This window comes from Strix uralensis, chromosome 1 (assembly GCF_047716275.1).
Source record: "Strix uralensis isolate ZFMK-TIS-50842 chromosome 1, bStrUra1, whole genome shotgun sequence".
Classification (NCBI taxonomy): Eukaryota; Metazoa; Chordata; class Aves; order Strigiformes; family Strigidae; genus Strix; species Strix uralensis.
This window is the reverse complement of record NC_133972.1, coordinates 145,627,716-145,654,032: the sequence shown is the minus strand read 5'-3', so window position 1 is coordinate 145,654,032 and position 26,317 is coordinate 145,627,716.

The window sequence follows — 26,317 nt, the reverse complement described above, 5'->3', positions numbered from 1 at the left end:
TAAGATCATCAAGTCCAACCATTAACCTAACACTGCCAAGTCCACCACTAACCCATGTCCCAAAGTACAACTACATCGTTCAAATATCTCCAGGGATGGTGACTCAACCACTTCCCTGGGCAGCCTGTTCCAATGCTTGACAACCCTTTCAGTGAAGAAATTTTTTCTAATACCCAATCTAAACCTCTCCTGGTGCAACTTGAGCTCATTCCCTCTTGTTCTATCATTTGTAACTTGGGAGAAGAGACCAACACCCACCTTGCTACAAGCTCCTTTCAGACATTTGTAAGGTCTCTCCTGAGCCTCCTGTTCTCCAGGCTAAACAACCCCAGATCCCTCAGCTGGTCTTCATAAGACTTGTGCTCTAGACCCTTCACCAGCTTTGTTACCCTTATTTGGACATGCTCCAGCACCTCAATGTTTTCTTGTAGCAAGGGGCCCAAAACTGAACACAGTATTCAATATGTGGCCTCACCAGTGCTGAGTACAGGGGGACAATCACTTCCCTAGTCCTGCTGGCCATGCTACTTCTGATACAACCCAGGATACCATTGGCTTTCTTGGCCACCTGGGCACACTGCTGACTCATATTCATCCAGCTGTTGACCAACACTCCCAGGTCCTTTTCCAGTGGGCAGCTTTCCAGCCACTATTCCCCAAGCCTGTAGCATTGTATGGGGTTGTTGTGACCCAGATGCAGGACCCAGCACTTAGCCTTGTTGAACCTCATACAGTTTGACTCAGCCCATTGATCCAGCCTGTCCAGATCCCTTTGTACCCTCAAGCAGATCAACACTCCCACCCAACTTGGTGTCATCTACAAACTTACTGAGGGTGCACTCAATCCATTTGTCCAGATCATTGATAAAGATATTGAACAGACCTGGCAGCAATACTGAGCCCTGGGGAACACCACTTGTGACTGGCCACCAACTAGATTTAACTCCATTCACCACTCTTTGGGCCCGGCCATCCAGCTAGATTTTACCCAGCATACAGTACATCCATCCAAGCCATAAGCAGCCAGTTTCTGCAGGAGAATGCTGTGGGAAACAGTGTCAAAGGCCTTACTAAAGTCAAGGTAGACAACATCCACAACCTTTCCCTCATCCACTGACAAGTCACTTTGTCATAGAATGATATAAGGTTAGTCAAGCAGGACCTGCCTTTCATAAAGCCGTGTTGACTGGGCCTGATCACCTGGTTGTCCTGTATACGCCATGTGATGTCAATCAAGCTGATCTGCTCCATATCCCTCCCCAGTACCCAGGTCAGACTGACAGGCCTGTAGTTCCCTGGATCCTCCTTCTGGCCCTTCCTGTGGATGGGCGTCACATTTGCTAACCTCCAGTCAACTGGGATCTCCCCGATTAGCAACGACCACTGATAAGTGATTGAAAGTGGCTTGGTGAGCACTTCTGCCAGATGCCTCAGCACCCTTGGGGGGATCCCATCTAGCTTCATAGACACATTGTGTGTGTCTAAGTGATGTAGTAGATCACTAACCATTTCCTTTTGGATTATGGGGATTTCATTTGTTTCCCTATCCCTGTCTTCCAGCTCAGGGGGTTGTGTACCCAGAGGACAACTGGTCTTACTCTTAAAGATGAGGCAAAGAAGGCATTAAGTACCTCAGCCTTTTCCTCATCCTTTGTAGCTATGTTTCCCCCTGCATCCAGTAAAGGATGGAGATTCAACTTAGCCCTCCTTTTGTTGCTGATGTATTTATAGAAACCTTTTTATATTGTTTTTTATGGTGGTAGACAGATTAAGTTCTAATTGGGATTTGTCACTTCTAATTTTCTCCCTGCATAACCTCACAACATCCTTGTAGTCTTCCTGAGCTGCCTGCCCCTTCTTCCAAAGGTCATAAACTATCCTTTTTTTCCTGAGTTCCAGCCAAAGCTCTTTGTTCAGCCAGGTCGGTCTTCTTCCTCGCCAGCTTGTCTTTCAGTACATGGGACAGCCTGCTCCTGAGCCTTTAAGATTTCCTTCTTGAAGAATGTTCAGCCATTCTGGACTCCTTTGCCCTTCAGGACTGCCTCCCAAAGGACCCTGTCAACCAGGCTCCTAAACAGGCCCAAGTCTGCCCTCCAGAAGTCCAAGGTAGCAGTTCAACTGTTTAAAATAGGAATGAAATGTAAAATAAAGTTTAAAATTAGATCTTTTAATCACAAAACAAAATGATATTTTTGGATCAAAGGAAGAATTTCAAGTAGCATATTTTAAATATAACTTTTTATTTATGTTTATCTCTGAAAAAACATCCAAACTCTCTAACCCTAGGTTTGAAAAAATTACTCAGGTCTATCAGTCAGTGTGCAGCTGGACCAGTGCAGAATATGTCAAGGTACATGGGCTGGGAAAAACTGATACATGTCAGGGTCCCCTAGCATTATTAAAACAGTCTTGCCTTGGAGTTACAGGGATAAATGGAATTTTCTTAAATAGGGAGCTCTTTCCTGCCCCTAATTTGCCTTTGAATCTGAATCTGATGCCAGCTCAGCCTTCAAACTACAACATGCATATGGTCCATCTTCACCAAACTCTGTTGTGTATTTCTTCCTTCTGAACAAATAGGACAGGAAAATATCCAGAGAAGCATTAAGAGAGAAAAGGAAAGGCAATAAAATGCTTCAGCCTACAGACAGCAAAACTATGATCTGCTAGCTAAGGGGAAGCCTCCCTCAGTCCTCTGGGACTATTAGCAGCCACAGTCATACATGCTACCAAAGACAACATGTTAGCATCCTCCTCGGCCACCAAGAATTTCTGAACCAGAGCGTGTCCCATCCTCCTTGCTGCAGCCATGAGGCCCAGAGTCTGAACTCCTGACTCACAATACTCCTGGGACTCATTCTTTGGAGGCTTTTAATTGAAAAAAACTTGTATCATCATGCTACAGAAATATAATGATCTTCAGATCCATCATCCTCATACAAAAAGTCTTCAATTGGTGGGAGTAAAAAGGATTTTATTTTTCCTATTTTCTCTCAGAGGATCTGAAACTTTCTGACAGATTGAAAAGGCAGGAGAATTTATAACTGCATGGTATGCTGAAAGCTCAAACTGAATATTTTCACAGCCAATTTATGAGTTCATCTCCTCTCCAAGATGAGTTACACAAATTTACCCAGAAATAATTCAAACAATTAAGAAAAACAAAACCTCTTTTTTGTAATACAAAAATAGTTTTTCACAGCTGTAATTATTATAGAATCATTCTTTTAATTGTCCTGGTTATCAGGAAACCCATTTCTATACCTTATCTTTGGCTGTACAAAGAAATCATACCAGGAAGAAAAATTATTTCTTCAGCTGATGTAGATTCTGATCACTGATTTCTTCCACTGTATTAAGCTTGGAAATAGCAGAGGGATGATTTACATTGTTCCAGTTTTATCATCACCTATTAGCAATACAGAGATAAAATTCTAAGTGTTTAAAAAGAGAAACACTAAAAGGGAAAGAACTAGCTAAGTCTTTCTCTCCACAATGAAACTACTAGCATCATATGGTTGTTCACACTTGGGATGTCAGGGAAGCACCAGATTACCGATGCTTCTTACTTGCGTCAACACACAGTAGATGCATTCAAGGGTGAGATTCACTAGCTGTCTGAATATATCTAAAATCAGGGCTACAACAACCAGAGTTTCTTCTGTTTCTGTTGTTTTTCACCTGATAAAACAAAGAAGTGATTTGAATAGTTATCTGGTCAAAAAGCAGCAATTTTTTTAATGGACTTAATCTTTGACCAGATGACTTCTCTGAACTTTGTCACCATCATCACATCACAAGAATACTTACTGACATGTAGAGGAGAGAACTGGAAGAGGCAGCATGAGTGCATAAGGCGTGTTTTAGATTAAGATGCTTTGGAGCTATATCCTAAATCCAGAGATTTGCATGCACTTTAAGCAAACACCCCTGTTGTGAAAAGCAGTCTCACTTTAGTCTTGGCCACTAAATCCTGCTCTGCACTGTTCTTTCCCTAATGGCAATATATGAGTTTGCATCACTATTTGGTAAACTTGATCCAGGCTAGTAATACCACAGGTCAGTTCTTTAGCTCCACACCATCGCCACACAGATGCTCATGCTGACAGGAGGGGACGGAAGTGGGCTGGAGAGTAAGATATTGCTTCTTCCAGAACATGACAGCATGTTTGGAGGAACCATGAGCTGTCACTGACTGGGGTGGTCTCTTCCCCAACCTCAGCTGCTGTTTCACTCCCTTGCATCAGATGTAACTAATCCACAGCTGCACAATGAGTCACTTCAGCAACCCAATCTAATGGAAACTAATTTTTGTTTGGTTTGGGTTTATTCTTTTAGTGGTGGGATAAGTTTCTGTCATTGGATCTGACTCAAGGGAAATACTAAACACATGCAGCCAAAAGCAGGAATGGAAGAAGGGAGGACGTTTCTTTTAACAGAGCTCACATTTACACCACATTAGGGATAACGTAGCAATTGATACTAAGAGGCAGAAAGTATCTATTGACTACTCCAAACTGTTGATTTCAGTGGATTTCAGGCTAACTGAACTCAGTGGTAGTTTGCTACTAAAGTTGTATAAATATGAAATTCTGGTCTCATTGAACACTGACATAATCTCCATGAATTTTTATTTTCCCTTCTTTGGAATATAGCAGTCTGGTTACATCAAGGACTTACATTAGAGACTTCTCAGCAGCAGGTCTGGTTTAAATCATTATCACCTCTCACCCACTGTCAGCTGTTTGTTCCCACGCTTCTCTCCTGCCAGTTGCATTGACACAACTGCTTAACCCCTCCCTAAGCCAGATCTGTGAAATGATCTAGTTTAAGGAAAACAAAACCCATTTAACACCCCTCTCCCAACAAACTAAATAAATACTTGTTGCTTTTTACACAGATCATTTCACATATTACTTTGAATAAGCAATGCCATGCTTATGTCAGCAGAAGTGTGGGCATAGAAACCTCCAGCAGAGTTACAGAAATGAGGGAGGAAGCAGACAAAGGGCATCTTTGATCCCATTTGCTTTTAGTTCCAACAGAATCATTCATGTGTCCTGAAGGTAACTTATATTACCAAAGCTATGGAAACACAAAACACCTTTTTTACCACTTCTATGTCAACCCGACTCTTAAACACCTCCAGGGATGGGGACTCCACCACTGCCCTGGGCAGCCCATTCCAATGCCTAACAACCCGTTCTGTAAAGAAATACTTCCTAATATCCAGTCTACATCCCTCCTGGTGCAACTTGAGGCTATTACCTCTTGTCCTATCACTTGTTACTTCATTAAAGAGACTCATCCCCAGTTTGCTGCAACCTCCTTTCAGGTAGCTGTAGAGGGCCATGAGGTCTCCCCTCAGCCTCCTCTTCTCCAGACTAAACAACCCCAGTTCCCTCAGCCGCTCCTCGTACGACATGTGCTCCAGACCCTTCACCAGCTTCGTTGCCCTTCTCTGGACACGCTCGAGTAATTCAATGTCCTTTTTGTAGTGAGGGGCCCAAAACTGAACACAGGAATCGAGGTGCGGCCTCACCAGTGCTGAGTACAGGGGTAAGATCACTTCCCTGTCCCTGCTGGCCACACTATTTCTGATACAAGCCAGGATGCCATTGGCCTTCTTGGCCACCTGGGCACACTGCTGGCTCATGTTCAGCCGGCTGTCAATCAACCCCCCAGGTCCCTCTCTGACTGGCAGATCTCCAGCCACTCCTCCCCAAGCCTGTAGCGCTGCTGGGGGTTGTTGTGGTCAAAGTGAAGAATCTGGCATTTGGCTTGAACCCACAGGACTCTGACAGCAGTGTTGAAGCTACAAGAAAACAAATGCCACTATCTCTCTTGTACATCGCTCTCCTCATATGTTGCTGAGTCATATCTACAAATATTAAACTAGTCAACATTACAAATTACAAGTTCCATTCACAATGCACACACAGTCACTAACACACCTTCCCCCACATCTCCCACCTCCTTACAAAAACACACAGTCACACAGCTCAGCACAGACACAGACTGGCAAACAACGGTGTCAGCAGCACTGTCTGACATTTCTGGAGGGCAGATTAATTAACATCTTGAAATTAAACATCACAACATGACTATGAGCATGAAAGCAAGAATAATTTGGTTATTTAAAGGAAAAATATTTTTAAAGTAATAATATCTACTTAAAGTGATAGAATTGTCAGTTCAATCAAATATGTGGCTGATACTGCGTATACTACAGTAGGATAGCAAATGTCTTATGCCTGCATAGACTAGAAAAAATTGGGCCAACCAGAATGGGGAAAGTAAACAGTCAAACAAAGGAACAGGCTTACTCTAAGTTTCTAGTACAAGAGCAATATACTCAAAATGCTTAATTTAATTTGAGAATTATTATAATAAGAAATAGATGATGCACTAACAGTAGCAATTAATGGATCAGTTCCTCAGCACAGAGAAATTCAATAATGTTAAGTCTTCAAAAAAAATCAGTCCTAAATTTTCAGATTCTATAGTAACATAAGTGCTTTTTCTAAAGGTAGTAATCATTTAGTATAATAAAATATGTACTTGCAGTGCAATCTAAGTACCAGCTTTTCCTTTATTTTTTTCAAATACAGTGACAGAAATAGAGCATGTACTGCACTGATAGGTGTGAACCCAAGACTCCTCTTTATAAAGAATTTGCAGCCTAAAGACATGACAGGAGCAAGAGGAGGGACTGACAAAAAGGAAAGCACTGTGGCTGATCACTGAAGATTACAGGTCATATTCCACACGTTATTAGTATATTTTTATTTTGTTTGGAATTTCCCCTTAAATCCATTTAAAATTCTTTTTCTCCTTTCAATATCAATGACAAAAGTTAATTTTGATCATAATACAGTTTCTTGAGTATTTTTATTAAGATATCCATATGGCGCTTTTTCTAAAGAGACTCATACTCAGTTTTTGAACAGTAAGTACCTAAATCATAATGAACCTAAAATAATACAGCTGTACACACTTTAGGCCGCTAAAGGTCCTCTGTAGTTATTTCAAGTGTCCAAGTAATTCTAATATTATAAAAATTTAAAATATCGTTAGTGAAAGAAAGAGCTGTATACTTAAAAAAAGATGTCTGCATTTTGGCAAGAATTATATATTTTTAGCTAACAAGCAATTTGAAATATAAGCAAAGATTCTCTCTTCAGTCAGAATTGCAGCTGAACAAAAACATCCAACTTTTGCCCAAAGCTACTTTCACCTTTTTCTATTCCAGAAGCAGTTTACAGGCAAGTTTTGTCCCTCAGAATGCAGCTCATGTATGGGCTTAAAAATTATGTTGAAGAATTTGAATATAAAATGTTAAATTCTATCAGCAAATTAAATCAACTACCTTATAAAAAGGTTTTTATTGGTGATTCTTATTCAGAGTTGCCTCATTAGTATTCTCCTTGGGTCACTGAAGCAAAAGGATACATCTGTTTTAATTTTTACATGACTACAATTATTTTCATTGTGTTTTTTTTCCTACTGATACTGTGTGGTGAAAGACTAGATTTGGCTTTAAGCTATACTTGGATCATATAGCTTGCTTCACAGCGGACTTCACAGATCCTTGGCTGTTCAGGCCTCCATCAGCTCTAATTTCAAGATATTCCTCCAGGCATCCTGCATATAAGACACCAATTTCCACTACAAGAATAGCCCACCACTCAGGCAGTCTGAAAATGGTTCTTGGTGGAGAACAGTATAACCATTTTTTATGTTTTTATGCATCAAAATACTTCTTTGGTGAAGTGTGTCCTTAGCTCACTTCTGGTAACTTTTTTTTTCTTCTTCTATATGCTCCTTAGAGATGTGCTCCTTGGAGAGCTTTTAAAAATTTAATCACACTTTGTGTGCTGGGGAGAAACTAACACAGCTTCTTAAATAAACAGTCCTCACAATTTTGGTGAATTTCACAGCCTAAGAATTCATTAAAGCAAAGCCAGCTAGTAAAAGTGACCAGTTCTGAATTGTTCTTAAGATTCATGACGGCATGGGCTTATTGGACACTGAGAACCTAGTGACACATGCACTACAGGTAACAATAATTGTAAAATCCAGGCCTGAATATAAGTTTCCCTAGCAGTTCTAGTCATGTAGATACACACTTCTAATTCAGTCTATTACAGGAAGCAGAGAAAAGTTGTAAGTTTGCACAGAAAATGCCAAAGTTCATTACTCTTCAGATTTAGACTCTGCTCATTGAGGTATGCAGGTCTGATTCTACATCACCCTGGGTACTGTGCTGATCAAACCTAGTGCAATGTGTCCCCAAGGCAGCATATTGCACCCAGTTTGCACTGTGTAATTGATGACAGAAGTCTCTAGGAAAAAAAGAGCCAACCTCGGCACCCATCCACCCATGTCGTCATGAACTGACTTTGAAACAAGTCGCTTTTTTTGTGCTTGTAATTGTCTTTTTTGAATGTGTCAGTGGCTATTCAATAAACCACCTCCATGGGAAGTTCTCAGGTATATCAGATCCTGCAGACACCATAAGTTTTGTTGCTCAGATTTTTGTTCTTTTTCCATTTGCATACAAATATTGATAATAACTCCCTGAAAATCAAAGTTGGCTCCCTCAGCTTTATAATTTATTGTTATTTAATACCCATATTTAGGTAAGGCCTAAAGGTCTCACTCAGGATCCATTTGCGGTATGCTATCAAAGCACAGGGTTTATAACTTAAAGAGACGATTGCATAACATTTGTCAGAACAGTGAAGAGAACAATACTGAGAGGTATTGTGCTGGGTTTAGCTCGAATACAGTTAGTTTTCTTCAGAGTAGCTAGTGTGGTGCTTTGTTTTGGATTTGCAACAAAAACAGTGTTGATAACACAGGAATGTTTTTGTCAATGCTGAGCAGTGCTTACACAGTCAAGCCTTTTCTGCTTCTTACCCCACCCCACCAGCAAGTAGGCTGGGGGTGCACAATAGGTCGGGAGGGGATACAGTTGGGACAGCTACCCCAACTGACCAAAGGGACATTCCACACCATATGACATCATGCTCAGGAATAAAAGCTACGAGGAAGAAAAAGGAAGGAGAGACATTTGGAGTATGGCATTTGTCTTCCCAAGTAAAAGTTACACATGATGGAGCCCTGCTTTCCCGAAAATGGCTAAACACCTGCCTGACAATGGGAAGTCGTGAATTAATTCCTAATTTTGCTTTGCTTGCTCACACAGCTTTTTCTTTCCCTATTAAACCATCTTTTTCTCAACCTATGAGTTTTCACACTTTCACCCTTCCAATTCACATCCCCATGCTGCTGAGGGGGTGTGAGTGAGCAGCTGAGTGAGGCTTGACTCCCTGCTGGGGTTAATTCACAACAAGTACATTTTCTGTTGTCATTAGAATCTATTAGATGATATAATGACAGGTAAATATGCTTATTTTCAAGAATCATCAGAATATATTACCATTCTCTTACATATGAAATATATAATTCCTATATGTTTCCTTTCACTTCCTCTTCTAAGCCACTGTATAACCTTCAAAATACATAAAAATATATACATCGATATCAAAAGGTAAAAAAATTGAGTATTACCTTATGAGCTAATAAAACACCATCATTTATAGTTTTACAATATTAATAATATGTGCTTCATCAAATCTTAATTTTAAAAAGAGTGAAATTAAAACCATGTGTCCTGGTTCAGCTAGGACAGAGTTAAGTTTCCCCAGCAGTGGGGAGGGAGCTCTAGCCGGGTTATTCGATACCATGCTGACGTCAGGTCTGGGCGCCCAAGCGTGGGAAAAGCAGGGACGGCTTTTGTCCAGGTAACCCCTCACTGCTGTATCCGTGCGGTATATCTCTTATTCTGTTCATTGTTATTACTGTTATTGTTATTGTTATCGTTACTGTTGTTGTTCGGTTTGTTGTTGTTACACTGTTGTATTAAATCTTTCCTTATCTCAACCCCGGGATTTGTATTTCACTCCCTGCCCCGTCTGATCTGAGGGTGGGGGAGGGGCAGTGGCAACGTGGTCTCGGGTCCTGGCAGGGCCTAAACCACCACACCATGGTTTTTTCACTTGCCCATAGGAAACAGTAAAATAGAGCAAGAGGTGGAAGTTATTAAAAAATGTAAACTCCTGATTAAATTTAAAAAATTAAAGGAAGACAATCTAAAATTATCAAATAGAACTTTACATATAAGCTCTTTTATGTAATAGTTTAGAATAGATTAAAATTATAAAGTTCTGGCTAGCAGAATGCCACACAAGCAAGACACTATGACCCCAAGGTGCTGGATTCTCATTCAAACCCTGAAGTAAACATGCTGTAAACATGCTGCAAGTTTATTTAGTTTTTCCTCTTACTATTTCCTACAGGCTGCCTAAGATAGTATGACATTCTAAAGCAGATTTAAGGTTTCTCTTTGGTCAATCAAATCTCCATGGATTTTGTTGAGACTCTACCCCTTTCCACTTTTTCCTACTGGCTTGGCATAACTGTCACTTCTGCATCTTGTGTTAACCTGAAGATTAATATAAAAAGAGGCACTGACTAGCCAGAAGTAAAGAATATAATTAGGTATTTATATACTCAGCCTGGATTTTCTATTATTCTTCCTCTCCCTTGTTTTTATTTTGGCCATTACTGTTACATTGCTTGCAGCTTTTACAGACCACAGACCAAACTACACTCCTCACTTAGAGCTAGCTAGTCTGTTTTCTCTCACTTGGGAAATAAATCTGCTCCCACAGTCTTTATTTCCTATATTACTGCTCTTCATCTTCTTTAAAAAAGAAAACATAAGATTAATTAAGCCCAGTGGTGCCAATACAATTTGTGTTTCACTTGATATAGATACACCAGAGGAAGTTATTTGCACATACATGAAAAATGAAATAACTACATGGGGAAAAAAAGATTGCAGTAGGCTGAACAGAAGTTATAGAAGCCCTAAGAAGAGGCATCACTATTTTTAAGATATCAGTCAGATCCTGACACAAAGTCATTGATGATAGGGAAATTCTCATCTATTGATGCTATAACCATTTCAGGATTTAACTTAGCCTTCAACATAGTCTCCTCATCAGAGCTTTGTAATTCTTGATAAAATATCTGCCAGTAGTGATATAGTGGTATAACTCCCATGTCAACATTTATTTTGGTTTTACAGTACCCTATTTTTTCTTAGCCTTCAATTTTTAAATTGTTCTAAAATTACCAAATAATCCCAAAATACCATTTAAAGTATAGCAGAAAACAGTGTTCTTTTTCAATAGAAACTTAGTATAAATTTATAATTTCTTTGCAATCCGTTTTCTTCATACAGAAAAATTCTGACACTACATACTAAACTAACTAGTACAATTGCATTCAAATGAGATTCCCTTACTATAGATAGACAGTTTTTCCTGCGTCTGTAACACCAGGGATTTTTGAGATATTCAAAGGATTAAAATTAATGTAATCTGACTAAACTAAACAGCTTTGAAAATCAAAGGCATTGAAGAAGAGAGTAGTTGAATAAAAAAATAATCAACAATAACATTCAAAGAAGTGAGACAGTGGCCCGGAGTATTTCTGGCAAATACTATGTTCATTAAATTCAGATCATCCTTCTGGTTTTGAGTTGTCCATGGACAGACTGTTTTTAATAACTGACATATTGTTCAGAAAAAGGTAGTTTGTGTGAACACATTACAAAACTGACAGAATACATGTGATTCGTTCACATCAACCAAAAGTTTGAGTAATACAGAGTTGCAATTAATTTTCAGAAGAATGGTTTGGTCTATATCACGTGGTAGTGCTACTGTTCCACAACTGATCAACACAAACTTTTTAAAGAGGGCGACTAGATGAAAAGCAGTATTTTGATTCTGAGAGACCAGATGGGAGCAATCAGATGGACAAATAGCAAACTTTGTTAATTTAGAATCATAGAATGAGTTGGGTTGGAAAGGACCTTTAAAGATCATCTAGCCCAATCCCCCTGCAATGAGCAGGGACATCTTCAACTAGACCAGGTCACTGAGAGCTCTGTCCAACCTGACCTTGAATGTTTCCAGGGATGGGGCATCTACAAACTCTCGGGGAAACCTGTTCCACTGTTTCACCACTCTCATTGTAAAAAATTTCTTCCTTATATCTAGACTGAATCTACCTTCTTTTAGTTCAAAAACGTTACCCCTTGTCCTATCGCTACAGGCCTCATTAAAAAGTCTGTCCCCATCTTTCATATAAGTCTCCTTTAAGTATTGAAAGACTGCAAAAGGGTTTCCCCAGAGTCTTCTCTTCTCCAGGCTGAACAACCCCAACTCTCTCAGCTTTTCTTCATAGGAGAGGTGTTCCATCCCTCTGATCATTTTTGTGGCCCTCCTCTGGACCTGCTCCAACAGATCCATGTCTTTTCTGAACTGTGGGCCCCAGGGCTGGACACAGTACTCCAGGTGGGGTGTCACCAGAGCATAGTAGAGGGGTAGAATCACCTCCCCCAACCTGCTGGTCACACTTCTTTTGATGCAGCCGAGGATATGGTTAGCTTTCTCAGCTGTGAGTGCACATTTTTGTCTCATGGCCAGTTTTTCATCCACAAAAATTGGACTGAATAAAACTTTGGGATTCCTTCCCCTTGCCCATGTGCAAAGACCCCAGATTTCAAAAATGGCCTTGTATTTCTTTCTCTGTCTGACTGTAGTCAGGTTTGTGGAGCATGATTTGCAATTCCCCTTCCAAAACACCTCAGATTAAGCATGACAGTCAGTCACAGTTGGAAGTTGTGAGGCTAGTGTCAACTGCAAATGGTTGAAACTATGGTTGCACAGATAGCCAAGAGTCATTCCTCAGGATATGGTTTTTGTGTCTGTCAAAACAGTGCACTGGCAACTCCTGAGTGTACAAAGGCATATTGCACCTCCTTTCTTCTCACGGCAGTTTGCTTAAAGTGGCATGGACAGATGACTATAAATCTGAGAAAACTGAAAGATGTGTGGCTACTAGTAGCAGGAAAAAAAACAGACCAGAAAGCATAACAAGGAGGGAACCAAGGAAACATCAGTAAGCATCTTCACAGTAACCATACATGTCATTCACAAAATAAACACATAAAACAAACTGCCTGTCAATAATCTTACTTCTGTATTGCAATTGTTTCATGTCCTTTTCACTAGAAAGTGAAATATTTGATATGTGAAGGATGAGAAAGGTGGGAGAGTGGGTAAACAAGGATAAGCCTGTGAATGCAAGCATCAACACTTGGAAGCCATCACTAATAGGCTAGCAGCAGTGAGAGTCTGGGTGTCAGAGATGTTTTTTTCTCACTCTTGTGAAGGGCTCTTTCTGTGAAATTTAACTACACAATTAAAGTCATGAGTGTTTTCTGCACATGTAGGATCCACGATCTGCTGAATGTAGCCGCTCTGTTTTGTAGCTTTATACTCTACAAACTCTAGAGTAGAAATTATCTCAGGCTAAGCCCTATGGACTTCTTATATCTAACTAGGGCCCATAATGGGCAGTAAATAAAGAGCCTCTTTTTACATCTACCATGGCATAAATGGTGTGTACTGGGAAATATATGCACTCCCTGATGCACCCACACATGGCTATGGAAATGGGCAGCAAATATATTATGTTTGTATAACAACATCACATTAACACCTCTGCTAAGACAAGATTCACTTGAGAGAAGAACAAACTGTGACACTTTCGTATGAGATGAGGATAATTCTCCAAATGCTATCAGAAAGAATAAGCATTTAATTTATGGGCCTCTCTTTAACTGTATGTCCTTCTAGTGCCAGTAGTTTGCCTACATGATTGCAGCAAGTGTGATGCTGTGTACATGAGGAATAGAGCAGTAATGATATGAGATCTACAATTCAGTTTATAGATCTGAAGATTTTACTGCCTATCATGTAATGTCATCATAGCTTACACACAAATACAGGGGTCAGCTGCACTTAAAGAAAAAAAGTAATGACAGGGATCAAAGTAGGAAAATGGCTTAAAAGGCCACACATGCAGGGAGAATGGAAACCAAAAGGGAGAAAACATAGAAGTTTCGAAGTACAACTTACAAAAGTGGCAGTGGTTTAACCTAAACTCCTATACAGATTCATATTTAAATTTAGAATGGCTTATTTCCATTCATCTTGCACTTACGCTTAAATCCACTTAAACCAACCCAAGATAACCATCCAAACAGTCTTCCACTTTGTAGTAACCATTATTTTTAAACAAGTGTCAAGACAAAGCTTCTAACAGCACAGACTTTATACTATGGAAAGCATATATTTTTCTGAAAGTTTAATTTAACTTTCCAACATTTGGGAAATGCCATTATAGACCAGGAGACCTTTTGACCACCTCTATTTCATTTTGATTAAACAGCTAACAATTTAGATTCTCATTTAAAGGAAGCAATTTCTACAGCTCTGCACAGACTCGCGCACTGCCAAACCATGATTTTCCAGCTAACAAAAAAAACTTAAATCAAGTTTTAAAACCAGTGCAAAAACCTTTAGCTGAATAAAACTTGATTTTGTTAACATACCTCTCAACTAGTTCCTATAAGTTACAGTAATGAATATTAACCAGCTGTTAGTGTCCTACTCTGAGGAATGATGCTTTATATATGGGGAATGCTTTTAATATATGTGTATAAACTTATTAGCTTACTCATCTTTAGTTCTCTTGTAAGACAGACTACACAGGATATACAACGATGATTTAACAGGTCATTCAGAATATATTTCAAAATGAATTTTCAGTGCATCAACAAGAATGAAAGCTTCTGCTTCAAAATATATGTATATATATATTTCTTCTGTCTGAATCTTGGACAAAATCATCACTGTTGATATGTATTTTCTCCTGTAAGAGAATAAGTGAGTGCTATAATTCATTGAATGGCTTCCTGAAAGGAAAGAGATTGAATGTCTATGACTGCTACAAAGTCCTCTCACTGTAAACACTAGACTAGATTATATTTTAAATAATTAATTTCCATAAAGGAATTCATTCTGTCCCATAGTCATCTCCCTCCAAGACATTTCTGTTAGCTGAAGCATATCAACTGGGATGATTACTGCTAAATATATAATACATTCTGATTGATCTTCAAGAATAAAACAGTTGTGATGCTGTGTTCTCTGTATCTGCTAATACATCTTATCACATTACAAGTGCCAAAGTAATACCAGATTTTAAAATTCTTCTTGCAGGAGGTAGAACATGCAAGTCTGAAGCAACTTCTCTACCCTTACATTCCTACATTAGAGTCTTCACATCACAACGGTTGCCTCCACACAATTGTGCAAAACTTCTGGAAAAATCATAGTGGTAAGCTTGGGTTTTACTTCTTCAAGCTGCAAGACATGAGCTTGACTGGGACCTTAGATACAGTGTATAAATGAAGATGTTCCTCTCTCCTACTTTTGGAGTACTTAAATGTCCTCAGATGTACACTTCTGTGATAGGAATTGAAGATACACTGATGTAATGAGGGACATTACTGAAGCTGACAGAACTCAAAAAGACCTGGGACAAGAAGACTCTTCACACTTTTTTCTTTTTAAACTTGGAGTCAATCAAAACACCACAGGCTAAATGTCCACTCTGCAACATTCAAAGCTTCTTTCTTACTTCAGGCAGGAGAGCAAGCCACTGAGCCATAACCCCAGGGTGCTTTGCTTGCTGTGGCTCACACTTAGTTGAAGTTGTAATGATAGAAAGTTCCAGCTCTATTTCATTTGCATGCTTCAGTATTATTTAAGAAGGTTAACAAATCTTTGGCCACAACCAAAGACAGCATATTTGTGCAAGAATCTGTATCACTCAACCCAAAGAAATGAGACTAATTACTGGTAACAGAACACTAAGAGGTCAGGAAAGGTGTTATACAGTCCAGCGTGCACTCCACACTGTAAGTATGGAGAGCCATAAGAAGTTAGCAGTGGTAACTGTACCACGGCTCCATGTCAAATGGTGCAGACTGGCAGCCCATTCCCTACCCTACATGCAAATGGCTGGAGTCCACCCTCCAAGTCTTCATTCAATAGACTTGAAACACACATATCAACTGTGCTGATGTTGCACCATCAGTGAGACATCAAAGGCATTAATGTAGAAAGCCTAAATGAAAGGAGGGGATGCAGGAGAGAAAACTCACAAGCAAGAGAACAACTGTCAAGACACTGGACTCCCACTTGCTGGCCCCAGGTAAACTGAACAGACTTGGGTTAAAGAACTTCATTTTTTCTGGCCAAAAGATTTAAATGCTGTGAAACAACAGCTCCAATGAGACAAGATCAAGAGTACTTCATCCCAAAATATCATGTAAACTTTAAAATGGGAGACAGAAAAATTATTTCAGATCTCGCTCTTCCCAGACGGATGCCATAACCACAAGAATACTGCATAAAAGAGTTCAGATCCTCTTTTTTCATCTTTGGTGGTCTCTTGAAAGAAAGGATAGATAGATGTGTGTTTATTTAAGAGAAATCTTAAGATTCACAGCCTTGAAGCCTCTCCTGGAATTAAATGCCTAAATACCTACTACAGTAAAACCTTCTAATCTTACAAAGTGTAAAGTGATGGCACTCACATCTCTTCAGGATTTCTGGTGAGCTATTTGTTTGGCATATTAAGAGTGGCTTTTCATTTTAACATCTAATTTGGGTCTGTAAATTCATGCTGGCAGCATTTCCTGGCTCCATCTAAGTACCCTGGTGTTTTTTGTTTCCTTTTCTCAGGCTGCTGTAAGCTGTTACATCTCCCACCAGGTTAACTGGGTGATATAGTGGACTGGTTTTCCATTAATCTTGTCCTGTCCTTTAACAGAGTTTTCCTCAACATGAGAGTCGAAAAAAACTTTAACAAGGCTGTTGTAGTGAACTAACTGCATTATGTACGAAAAAACATCCGTATCATATTAGGCACAGACATTCAAACTGTCTTGCTTTCTTCCTATCTCTCTGACCTTTTGAGGTGCTTTTTGGTATATTTAGAGCACAGTTTTCAGAGAATGCTCCACTCAGGAATCCAGGCTTGACCTGCATCTGTGGAAGCCAACAGCTTTCTCATGTGTCATCTAGTGATTTATTAAGTGAGATACTGTACTGGTCACACCTTTATTGCAGTGTGTTGTAGTTTAATCCCAGATGGCAATTAAGCACCACACAGCTGTTCACTCACTCCCCAGCCCACAGTGGTATGGGGGAAAAGAATCAGACAAAAAAAAGGAAAATTCATGGGTTAAGATAAAGACAGTTTAATAGGACAGAAAATGAAAGGAAAATAATAACAATAATGGTAATAATATACACATACACATTTTAGGAATCAAAGCCAGAATGGGTTAGTACTTTCAAATGAAGTTCATGTGATAGGATAGGAATTTTAAAGGGAGAGGAAGTATCTGGGGCAGGAAATCTACTGGAAGACATGCTTCCATAAAACAAAGAAAAGAACTGCCCAAAATAAGCAGCAGTAAATTATCCTAAACTGGGTGGAGCTTGCACAAAATTAAGATCTTGCATTCTAATTTTAACAGTCCCAGAAGAAAACAGTTGCAGATCACCTCAAAGCTTGTAGTCAGTAGCAGGAAAATCTAAATATGCAAAGCTCAAGATTGTTTTATTCAGTGCTGTTGCTGCAGGGCTCTTGTCTGTAATCTAGCAATTACAATATTTGCCTACTACTATGAACAATTCCCTACACAGCATTCTGCAGCTAAGCCTGATGCAAACAAGCTCAAGTCACTAGGCCAAATTTTGTCTTCAGATACACATGCAATAATCCCACTGATACCTGTAAAACAAATTATTTCCAAAGGAAAAAAGGAGAGCTTTTTCCACAAGTTTGGATCCCAGTCCCTGTTAACAAGGGTAAGGTAGAGACAGAAACAGAGAAGCTATGCCACTAAACCTCTATTAAAAAAAAAAAAAAAAATAGAACCAGAGAAAGCTAATATGGTGAGGGGGAAAACTGCAGTACTTAGTTCAAATGTGTCAACACAGCTTTTACACATCATGAAGTTTTATAGGAGAATCACATGCAAAACCAGCAAAATTTGTAGCTCTCCTTGGAAGGCCACGAGACTGTAAATCAAGGAATAATTTGATCAATGGCCTAAAAATGTAGGGTGGGTTTTTTTCCACACAAACTGTAGTCATATAATACCAATAATCTTAATTTCACTTCTGTTTTATAGAGCACTGCTTCTGTGTGAGAACATGAGAGGATGTAAATTACAAAAAAATGTGAGCAGAGGTGGAAGTAATTTATCATTATTTCAAGTTACTGAAGGCAAATGCTGCTATGAAATGTACTTATTTTTTAATTGAAAGTTAACTTTTAAAACAGAATAACCAGCATCTGCGTACACTGATTGACCAAAGCAGTTTTTTACACAGCAGCCTTAAGACTAATTCAAATACAAAATTAAAAGGAGTTCACATGATATTAGATCCCATATTTCCTAAACAAAAGAGAAAATTCTGGCAAAAATTGCCATTTCTAGAGATATCTTACAGAAGGTAATTAGATATTTGCCTGTGATTTAGTTACTCAAAAGCATACTGCATTTTCTATTAGAAATTACTGTAAATATTTATTTAAAAATAAGAAGTAATTTAAAATGGTTACAGAATAGTTTCAGAATTCATCAACACACCTTTACAACAGGCAAACCTGCATACTAAGTGCTAAGCATAACACATTCCTGAGGCATCTTACCTTTGCTGGTACTTTAATAACAAAAGTCTCTCTTAGTCCTATGTGCAAAATCTTGTACTGTAAATCATCCTTGGAATACTGTATACTGAAGAGCACAGGAAGTCTGTTCTTTTCCAATATCATTACTGAATTTCATGCATTCCTGGAAGGCCATTAACTTTAGGAGTATTTTGTCTAAAACATGATTGTAATTACCATTAGGATTAGGAAATAAGCAGTACCAGACTCACTATTGAATTTTTTGAAATAAGACTCACTCCCAAGTATCCATACTCTTTTTTTCTGCATGTGAATAATACAAGCAGATTCAGTTTTATGGCTTGTTTAAAAAAAATCATCAAATTGTTTTTCTTTGAAAAATTTGACTTTAAAGGAAAAATATTAATCATTCTTGTGTACAAGCCACTCTATGTAGTGTACTGTGTAGGAGAGAAGGAAAAGAAATCAAGCCAAACCTTTAAGTTATTATAATTTAGCAGACCACATGCAAACTAATGTTCATCAAGGACATCTATTTCTGTAAGCCATAAACTTTGGGAATAAAAAGTGTCCACTCTGCACACCACCGCAGTGCCCAAAACAAGCAATAGCTGTGCTTCAGCCAACTACTGACACTGTCAAGACTAAAAACAGCCTATCGGCCAGTGACTGTTTGGGAGCATATTGGGTCTGGCTGGGATGGAGTTAACTTTCCCCATAGCAGCCCTCATAGTGCTGTGCTTTGTATTGGTGGCTAGAAAGGTGTTGATAACACACCAGTGTTTTGACTACTACTGAACAGTGCTCCCACAGCATCAAGGCTGTCTCTCCAACCACTCCTCCCACCCCCATCAAAGGCCAGTAGGCTGGGGGTGGGCAAGAGGTTGGGAGGGGACATAGCCAGGACGGCTGACCCAAACTGACCCAAAGGGATGCTCCATACCATATGCCATTGCACTCAGCAGTAAAAGCTAAGAGAAAGAAGACAGGGTGAGCAGGGCATTCGCTATTAAGACCTTTGTGTTCCAAAGCAACTTCTATGTGTACTGAGGCACTGCTTCCCAGAAAGTGGCTAGACATTGACTGCTGATGGAAATTAGAGAATAAATCTTTTTTGTTTGTTTTTCTTTGCTTCCACATGCGGCCTTTGCTTTCCTTTATTAAACTGCCCTTACCTTCATCCATGAGTTTTTTCATCTCATTTTCTCCTCCTGTCCCACTGAGGATGGGGAGTGATAGTGTGGCTTGGTGGGGACGTGACTGCCAGCCAAGGTCAACCCACCACAGAGAGCAACAGTGATCACATAATCAAGCAGGCTCTTGATAAAGAGCTTAAACAGAGGTGCAAAGTATGATGTGATTAGATTAGCATACATGTATGCATATATGTACTTTCTCATCAGCAATGTATTTTCTATACAGTTCACCTTTTTGCAAACAAAATGCAATAAATAAAAGCAGCCGCATTTAATCTTTCCCCCAACACACAAATTCAGCTTCATTCTGACAAGTCGGTATGTGTAACTAAAATTTTTTGAAAGGTTGGACAAATGAACTTCTCAGCAATGAACAGATGTTTCTGCCCATGCAGAAAATGAATTTACCACTAGGTACTAATCTTTGTCTCCTCCAGCTGCTCCATTGTATTTAGTAGTAAAGCTTGACCTGATAATATCTTATGCTCTTCTTTCTTAATATGCTTCAAGAACAGCAAGAAAAGAAACTTCATCCATTCAGGAAAAAAAAAAAAAAATCAAAAGGATTTTTATTGCCTTTTGAGATGTACTTCAGGAATTCTTGGCAAGACACTCTTTTCTTGGTAGAACACTTTAAGATAAAGTTCAATAAATTTTTTATGAGCTCCTTGCATGAACTATTTTTAAAAAAAAGACACCACAGTACAAACATAAAAAAACATATCATAGAAAGAAGCCACAAATACAATGTAACCAAAAAAGTTCAAGTTTTTTTTCTCCAGAGGAAATAAAGCTATCTTAAGTTATCTACTATCTTAAGAGTAGAGTTACCATAATAATAATAATAAATTGTTGACTAAAGCCTTTCAAAAATAGTCTTAACAGGGCACTGAAGAATTCAGGACACACATCTCTCATTCAAGCAGCTACATAAAAATATTAGTCTTGTCTGTGAGCATCTTATAAACTATGCAAAAATTTTTGCCTCCTGATACAATGCATACATACAGAAGACTGTCAGATGTCAGCAGTACAATTCTATGGTTATGTTATGCTGTACACTTTCAGCAGGTGTGCAGTGAAAATAACCCTGAGAAAATGCTGAAAAAAATTTTAGAAACAGTGATGGGTGTCACAAGGGAATGACTAGATGGCAGGTCAAAGCCAAGAAGAGAGGGAAGATTCTGCTATGTTAGTTGATTCTGAAAGAAATTTTTGAGTTTCAAAAAAACTTGTTCAATTTTTCCTATTTAACTAGTCAGCCTTGTAAAAGATACTGAGATATTGCCTCTATTACGTTTCACAGATACCTCCTTTGCAATGCTCTCTGAGAGGAGGTAGTACTTTATAATAAACAAGCAAACCTCTTTGTATTATTAAGATACTAAGTAAATTTATTCAACTACACAAAATAGATAAAAAAGTTATGCTTGTAATAAAAAGTGTCATAACACAGTATCAAGCCCTGACAAAGTCAATGAAGACTTGTTTATTTGTTTCTAAGAGAAGACATCTAAGATGAGTCTGGTACGGTTATATATGCAAGTTAGGATATTCATTCTTCTCTCTTTGCATGCTAAGATCATCCTTCACATTTGTTAGACATAGCAATTGTCATCTAAAACACGTATTTTATTGAAAGAGTCAAGGGAAATGTAAATTTATATCTTCCATTTCATTAAAAAAAACCCCAAAAGAGTCTGATACATTTTAACCAATTTCAAAAACATTTTAATATACCCATAGCTGAATTATTTCAAGTGGATGCTTTCTTGAAGAAACTTTTATTGGAATTATTCATATAAACATACCTGAGATGTCCCAAATTAAAAGGTTATTGCCATCAATACATTATTCAGACACAGCTTAAAATTCATGCTGATTCCAAAGTATTTACTTTCGGATACCTCTGTTACTACACATTTACATTTGCTCAATTTGCATAGAAGAGCACAGCCATGTGTGGTTACCATGTTCCTCACCGACGAGTGGCCAGTTTTCACTTTATATAAGGGGACAACTCTGCAAGTCAGAGTAGGAGCATGTATTTAAGTTCAGGTGTCAATCTAGTCTTCAATGCAGTTACATTGTGAGAAATGCACAAGGAGGTAGTCTTAAGGTTTCAGGCACAGTTGTGGATTTGTTCTATAAATATTTGAAGTTGAAAACCACATTCTGTAATAACTCTTCATAAATGCAGTAACATATTATACTTCTCTTCCAAGGAACACATTCATAAGGAAAATTAAAAATTCTGTAGTCAAAAACAAGCAGTTATTCTCCTAAACATCACTAATTTTATGTTTCCCATGACGAACTATCAAATAACTTTTTTCCAAAAAAAAAAGTAGTAGATAGGTAAGCTCTGCATGGAACATGTCCTAAATGTGAATTGCTTTATAAACTAAACCAGCCTAGATTTCAGATTTCATAAATGTACTAAACAATTCTCTTCAAGCTGTCTGATTGTGTACTGACAGACATATCACATCCTTTACCATGATCAGTAAATATCTATAGTTGCTCTGGCTCTGTATGAGGGACTCCTCAGAATGAGAATAAGTATGTTGAACGAAAATAAAGGGGTCAGTACCATAAGAAGCATATATTACTGAGTAAAAATAATTTAGTATTTGCAGGTTTTGTTGGACTTTTTTGTTTTGGTGTGTTTATGGATATTTTTTTTTCATTTTTTTTTTTTTCCATGAGGATATGTGTTTGTTGTGTATCTGTTTCTGGCTTCTTCCCCTTCCCTCCACCAAGTATTTGAAAGATCATAGGATTGCTTTAAAAATAGTAAGGTGTCTGGAGAGCTGTTGGCATGCCTGTAAAAATGGTATTAATTAATATATGAGGTGGTTTTTTTACCTTCTCAGATGAACCAAAGAAGTGTATTTAGAATTCCAGAGATATTTGCTAGCATAAGGGTAAGTTACAAAGTTGTTTCCATATCATCTTTTCTGCCACATGCTCCGTAGTAATTGTAACCTTGGGTCACATTAGACAGACTACACTATTCTAGACTGAAAAAATTAATAGAGACCCAGACTCACATGGTCAAATTACAAATTTTTTGACCATATCATTCCCATAGATTTTTGTGTGGAGATCTGTCATGTGGGAGTTCATATAAAAAAAAAAAGGCAAAAAAAAACCCCAAACAAAACCCATACCAAACAGTAATGCTGAAGTGCTAAGGCTTGGACAATAAGCCCAAGCCAGAGTTGACCTATAGATGAATCCTGTATATTTTATAACTGAAAACCATTGTGATAATAGGTATTACACTAAGTTTTAACAAACCACCTATTCTGATGTGTATTGAAGCCTGAGCAACAGGCCCTGAGTCGAAGCTGCTAACTCAGTATGTAATCATTAGTGAAGTATGTATGGAAGATGTAGCTATCTTGAATGTATATTTACCTTTCTTTGTGTGTGGATAAAATAACAGGGTCATGGAGACAATTGTCTGGCACTGTGGCCTGATGTGAGACCTTGTGCATAATCCAATTAGATAAACAGGGAAACTCCCTTAGCTTCTCCCTTGAGCCCTGGCCAGGCTCTGGGGGAATCTAATGTGAGATTGAAACCAGATATTTCTGCTTAAAACAAAGGTGCCAGCTATTCTGGCTTGCTGATTTTTGGGTATACAAGGCTGGACCCGCTCACAGTGACTTTGGAAGCCTCATGTATGGGTGGACGCACCGCGTAGGATTTCCCACTTCCGGGACAGGCTCTCCAAATCCTCGTTGTAACCGGGGCTCCCCAGCGACTGCGGATCTGGATGATGGTAACGTATGCAAGTGGTGATGTATCTTTCTTAATCACTATTCTTTCTCTCAGGTAGTAATGATTTGATGCATTATCCTGTATTTTCCTATTTGTTTAAGTGCACTATTCTATCTTTTCTTACTGTATGTTTTCTGTATTATTCTGTTACATTATTTAGTCATTTCCAGTAAACTACGCCTGCTCTTTTCACTCTGGTGTCTGAGTTTAATTGGTATCCCTAATCAGCAAAACAAATGCCACTTCAGCAGAGAAGTGATTTGCTTTTCTACTGGAGGACATATTTATATATTGCAGTTATATATAAACATTGCAAACACTGGCAAGGCTGTTTCCTAGAAAAGTCAAGTTTCCTCATTTCCAGTCTTTTGTTTCCTAGATGATCTGGTGACAGGACTGACAGATTATGGTATAAAGAGTAATTCCCAGATATATCCTCATCATGAGAGTTCAGGGTAAACTCTGCACTAGCTGGCAGCAATAATAACTGAAGCATGACCCATAGCAGAGGTATGCACATCATGCTGGAGCTGTGATATGTTGTTAAAAGAGTTTCCTTGGAGTCTGACATAACAACTGATAACACATGGAAAGGATCTGCATTTCTCTGGATACCTGAAAAAGAAAGTAAAGTTAGCATTACCCCTTCAGCCATTTCATTCTCAGGGACAGAAGGGAAGCCAAAGAGAAGACTCTTCCACTCAGCAAGTCAACAAACATGAAATTATATTTGACTGCAAAAACAGCCAAGGGATGTTTCCCTACGCTAAAAATATTCTTGTTAAATATCTTCATACTCACTATATTGTGGCATTCATTTCTAGTGTATATGATTCTTAACATCATAATCTTTCTTTAAGTTTTCTATAAATGAGAATAAAGAGGTCTTGAATCTTTGCAAGAACAAAAAAGAGCATGAGGCTTCCTGTTGTTTTTTTCAGTGCTCAGAGGGTGAAAATCCATTTAAAGTGAATCCCTGAAGAAATGCATTGCTTCATACCAGCCATTCTTCCAAGCAAACTACTCAAACTTTCTCATTTCTTAAGGATCCTAACAAATGGCCAGCTATGGGATTGATACTAGCAATCAGTTCAGCCTGCATGTGCCTGGATATTAACAGCTGTTCTAACGTGTTTTTAATCTATTTACACATAGGAAAATTCTCTGTTATGATAATCAAAATTAGTCTCATCTACAAAGAAGTTCTGGAGTGTGAACAGGATGAATGCACATATTTTGCTAATTCCTTTGCCACTGTTGTTTTAATCTGCATTTTGCTATTTAGAGGAGTCCAGGAAGAACAGTATTTAATTCCTGAGACTCAAAAACTGACAATCCCTATTTGGCTTCCTGAAGGAAAAAAAATACTGTCAGAACACAAACCAGTAAGCTTTCCTCTTTGAAGAAAGACATTACAGCAGGCTTATTAAATACTGTCTATTTTAACTGATCTTAAAAAAAAAAAATATGCCTGCAATCCTACTTGCTTGTTCTGATGATCTTTACTGCATACTTGTGGCAAGTGAAAAAACACTAAGACAAAAATGAGGCAACCTGACCTGAAACACTTCCTGGAATGGGGCATCCATAAGTTCTCCGAGCAACCTATTCCAGTGTCTCATCACCTGTATCGTAAAAAATTTCTTCCTTATGTTCAACCTAAACCTACTCTGTTTCAGTTTAAAACCATTACCCCTTGTCTTATTGTTACAGGTCCTGGAAAAAAAGCCTCTCCATCTTTCTTATAAGCTTCCTTTATATATTGAAAGGCCACAACAAAGTCTCCCTGGAGCCTTCTCTTCTTCAAGCTGAACAACCCCAACAGTCTTTCTTGTGCTGGGGACCCCAAAGTTGGATGCAGTACTCCAGGTGGGGTCTCAACAGAGTAAAGTAGAGGGGCAGAATCACCTCCCTTGACCTGCTGGCCACTCTTTTTTTTTATATAGTCCAGGATGTTCTCGGGTTGCAAGCACCTGTTGCTGGCTCAGGTCCAATTTTTCATCCACCAGTATCCCCAAGTCTTTCTCTGCAGGGCTGCTCTCAATCCCTTTGTTCCTCAACCTGTACTGATACTGGTGATTGCCCCGACCCAGGTTCAGGACCTTGTACTTGGCTTTGTTGAACTTCATGAGATTCATATAAGCCCACACCTCAAGCCTGTCAAGCTTCCTCTGGATAGCATCCCTTCCCTCCAGCACCACTCAGCTTGACATCATCTGCAAACTTGTTGAGGGGGCACTCAATCCCAACATTTATATCAGTGATGAAGGTATTAAACAGTATTAGTCCCAATGCGGATCCTTGAGGGATACCACTTGGATTTCCACTTGGACATTGAGTCATTGACTGTAACCCTTTGGACATGGACATCCAGTCAATTCCTCATCCATCTTACAGTCCATCTGTCAAACCCATATCCTTCCACTTTAGTGGCCAAAATATTGGGGGCGGGACTGTATCAAAGGGTTTACAGAAGTCTACACAGGTTACATTGTAGCTCTTCCCTTGTCCACTGATGCAGTCACTCCACCATAGAAAGTCACTATTTATTAGCAGTCAAATAGATTTGGAAGAGATTTCAGTTCCTACTACACTTGTATTACTTGCGTTTTATTAAAGGGATACTAATG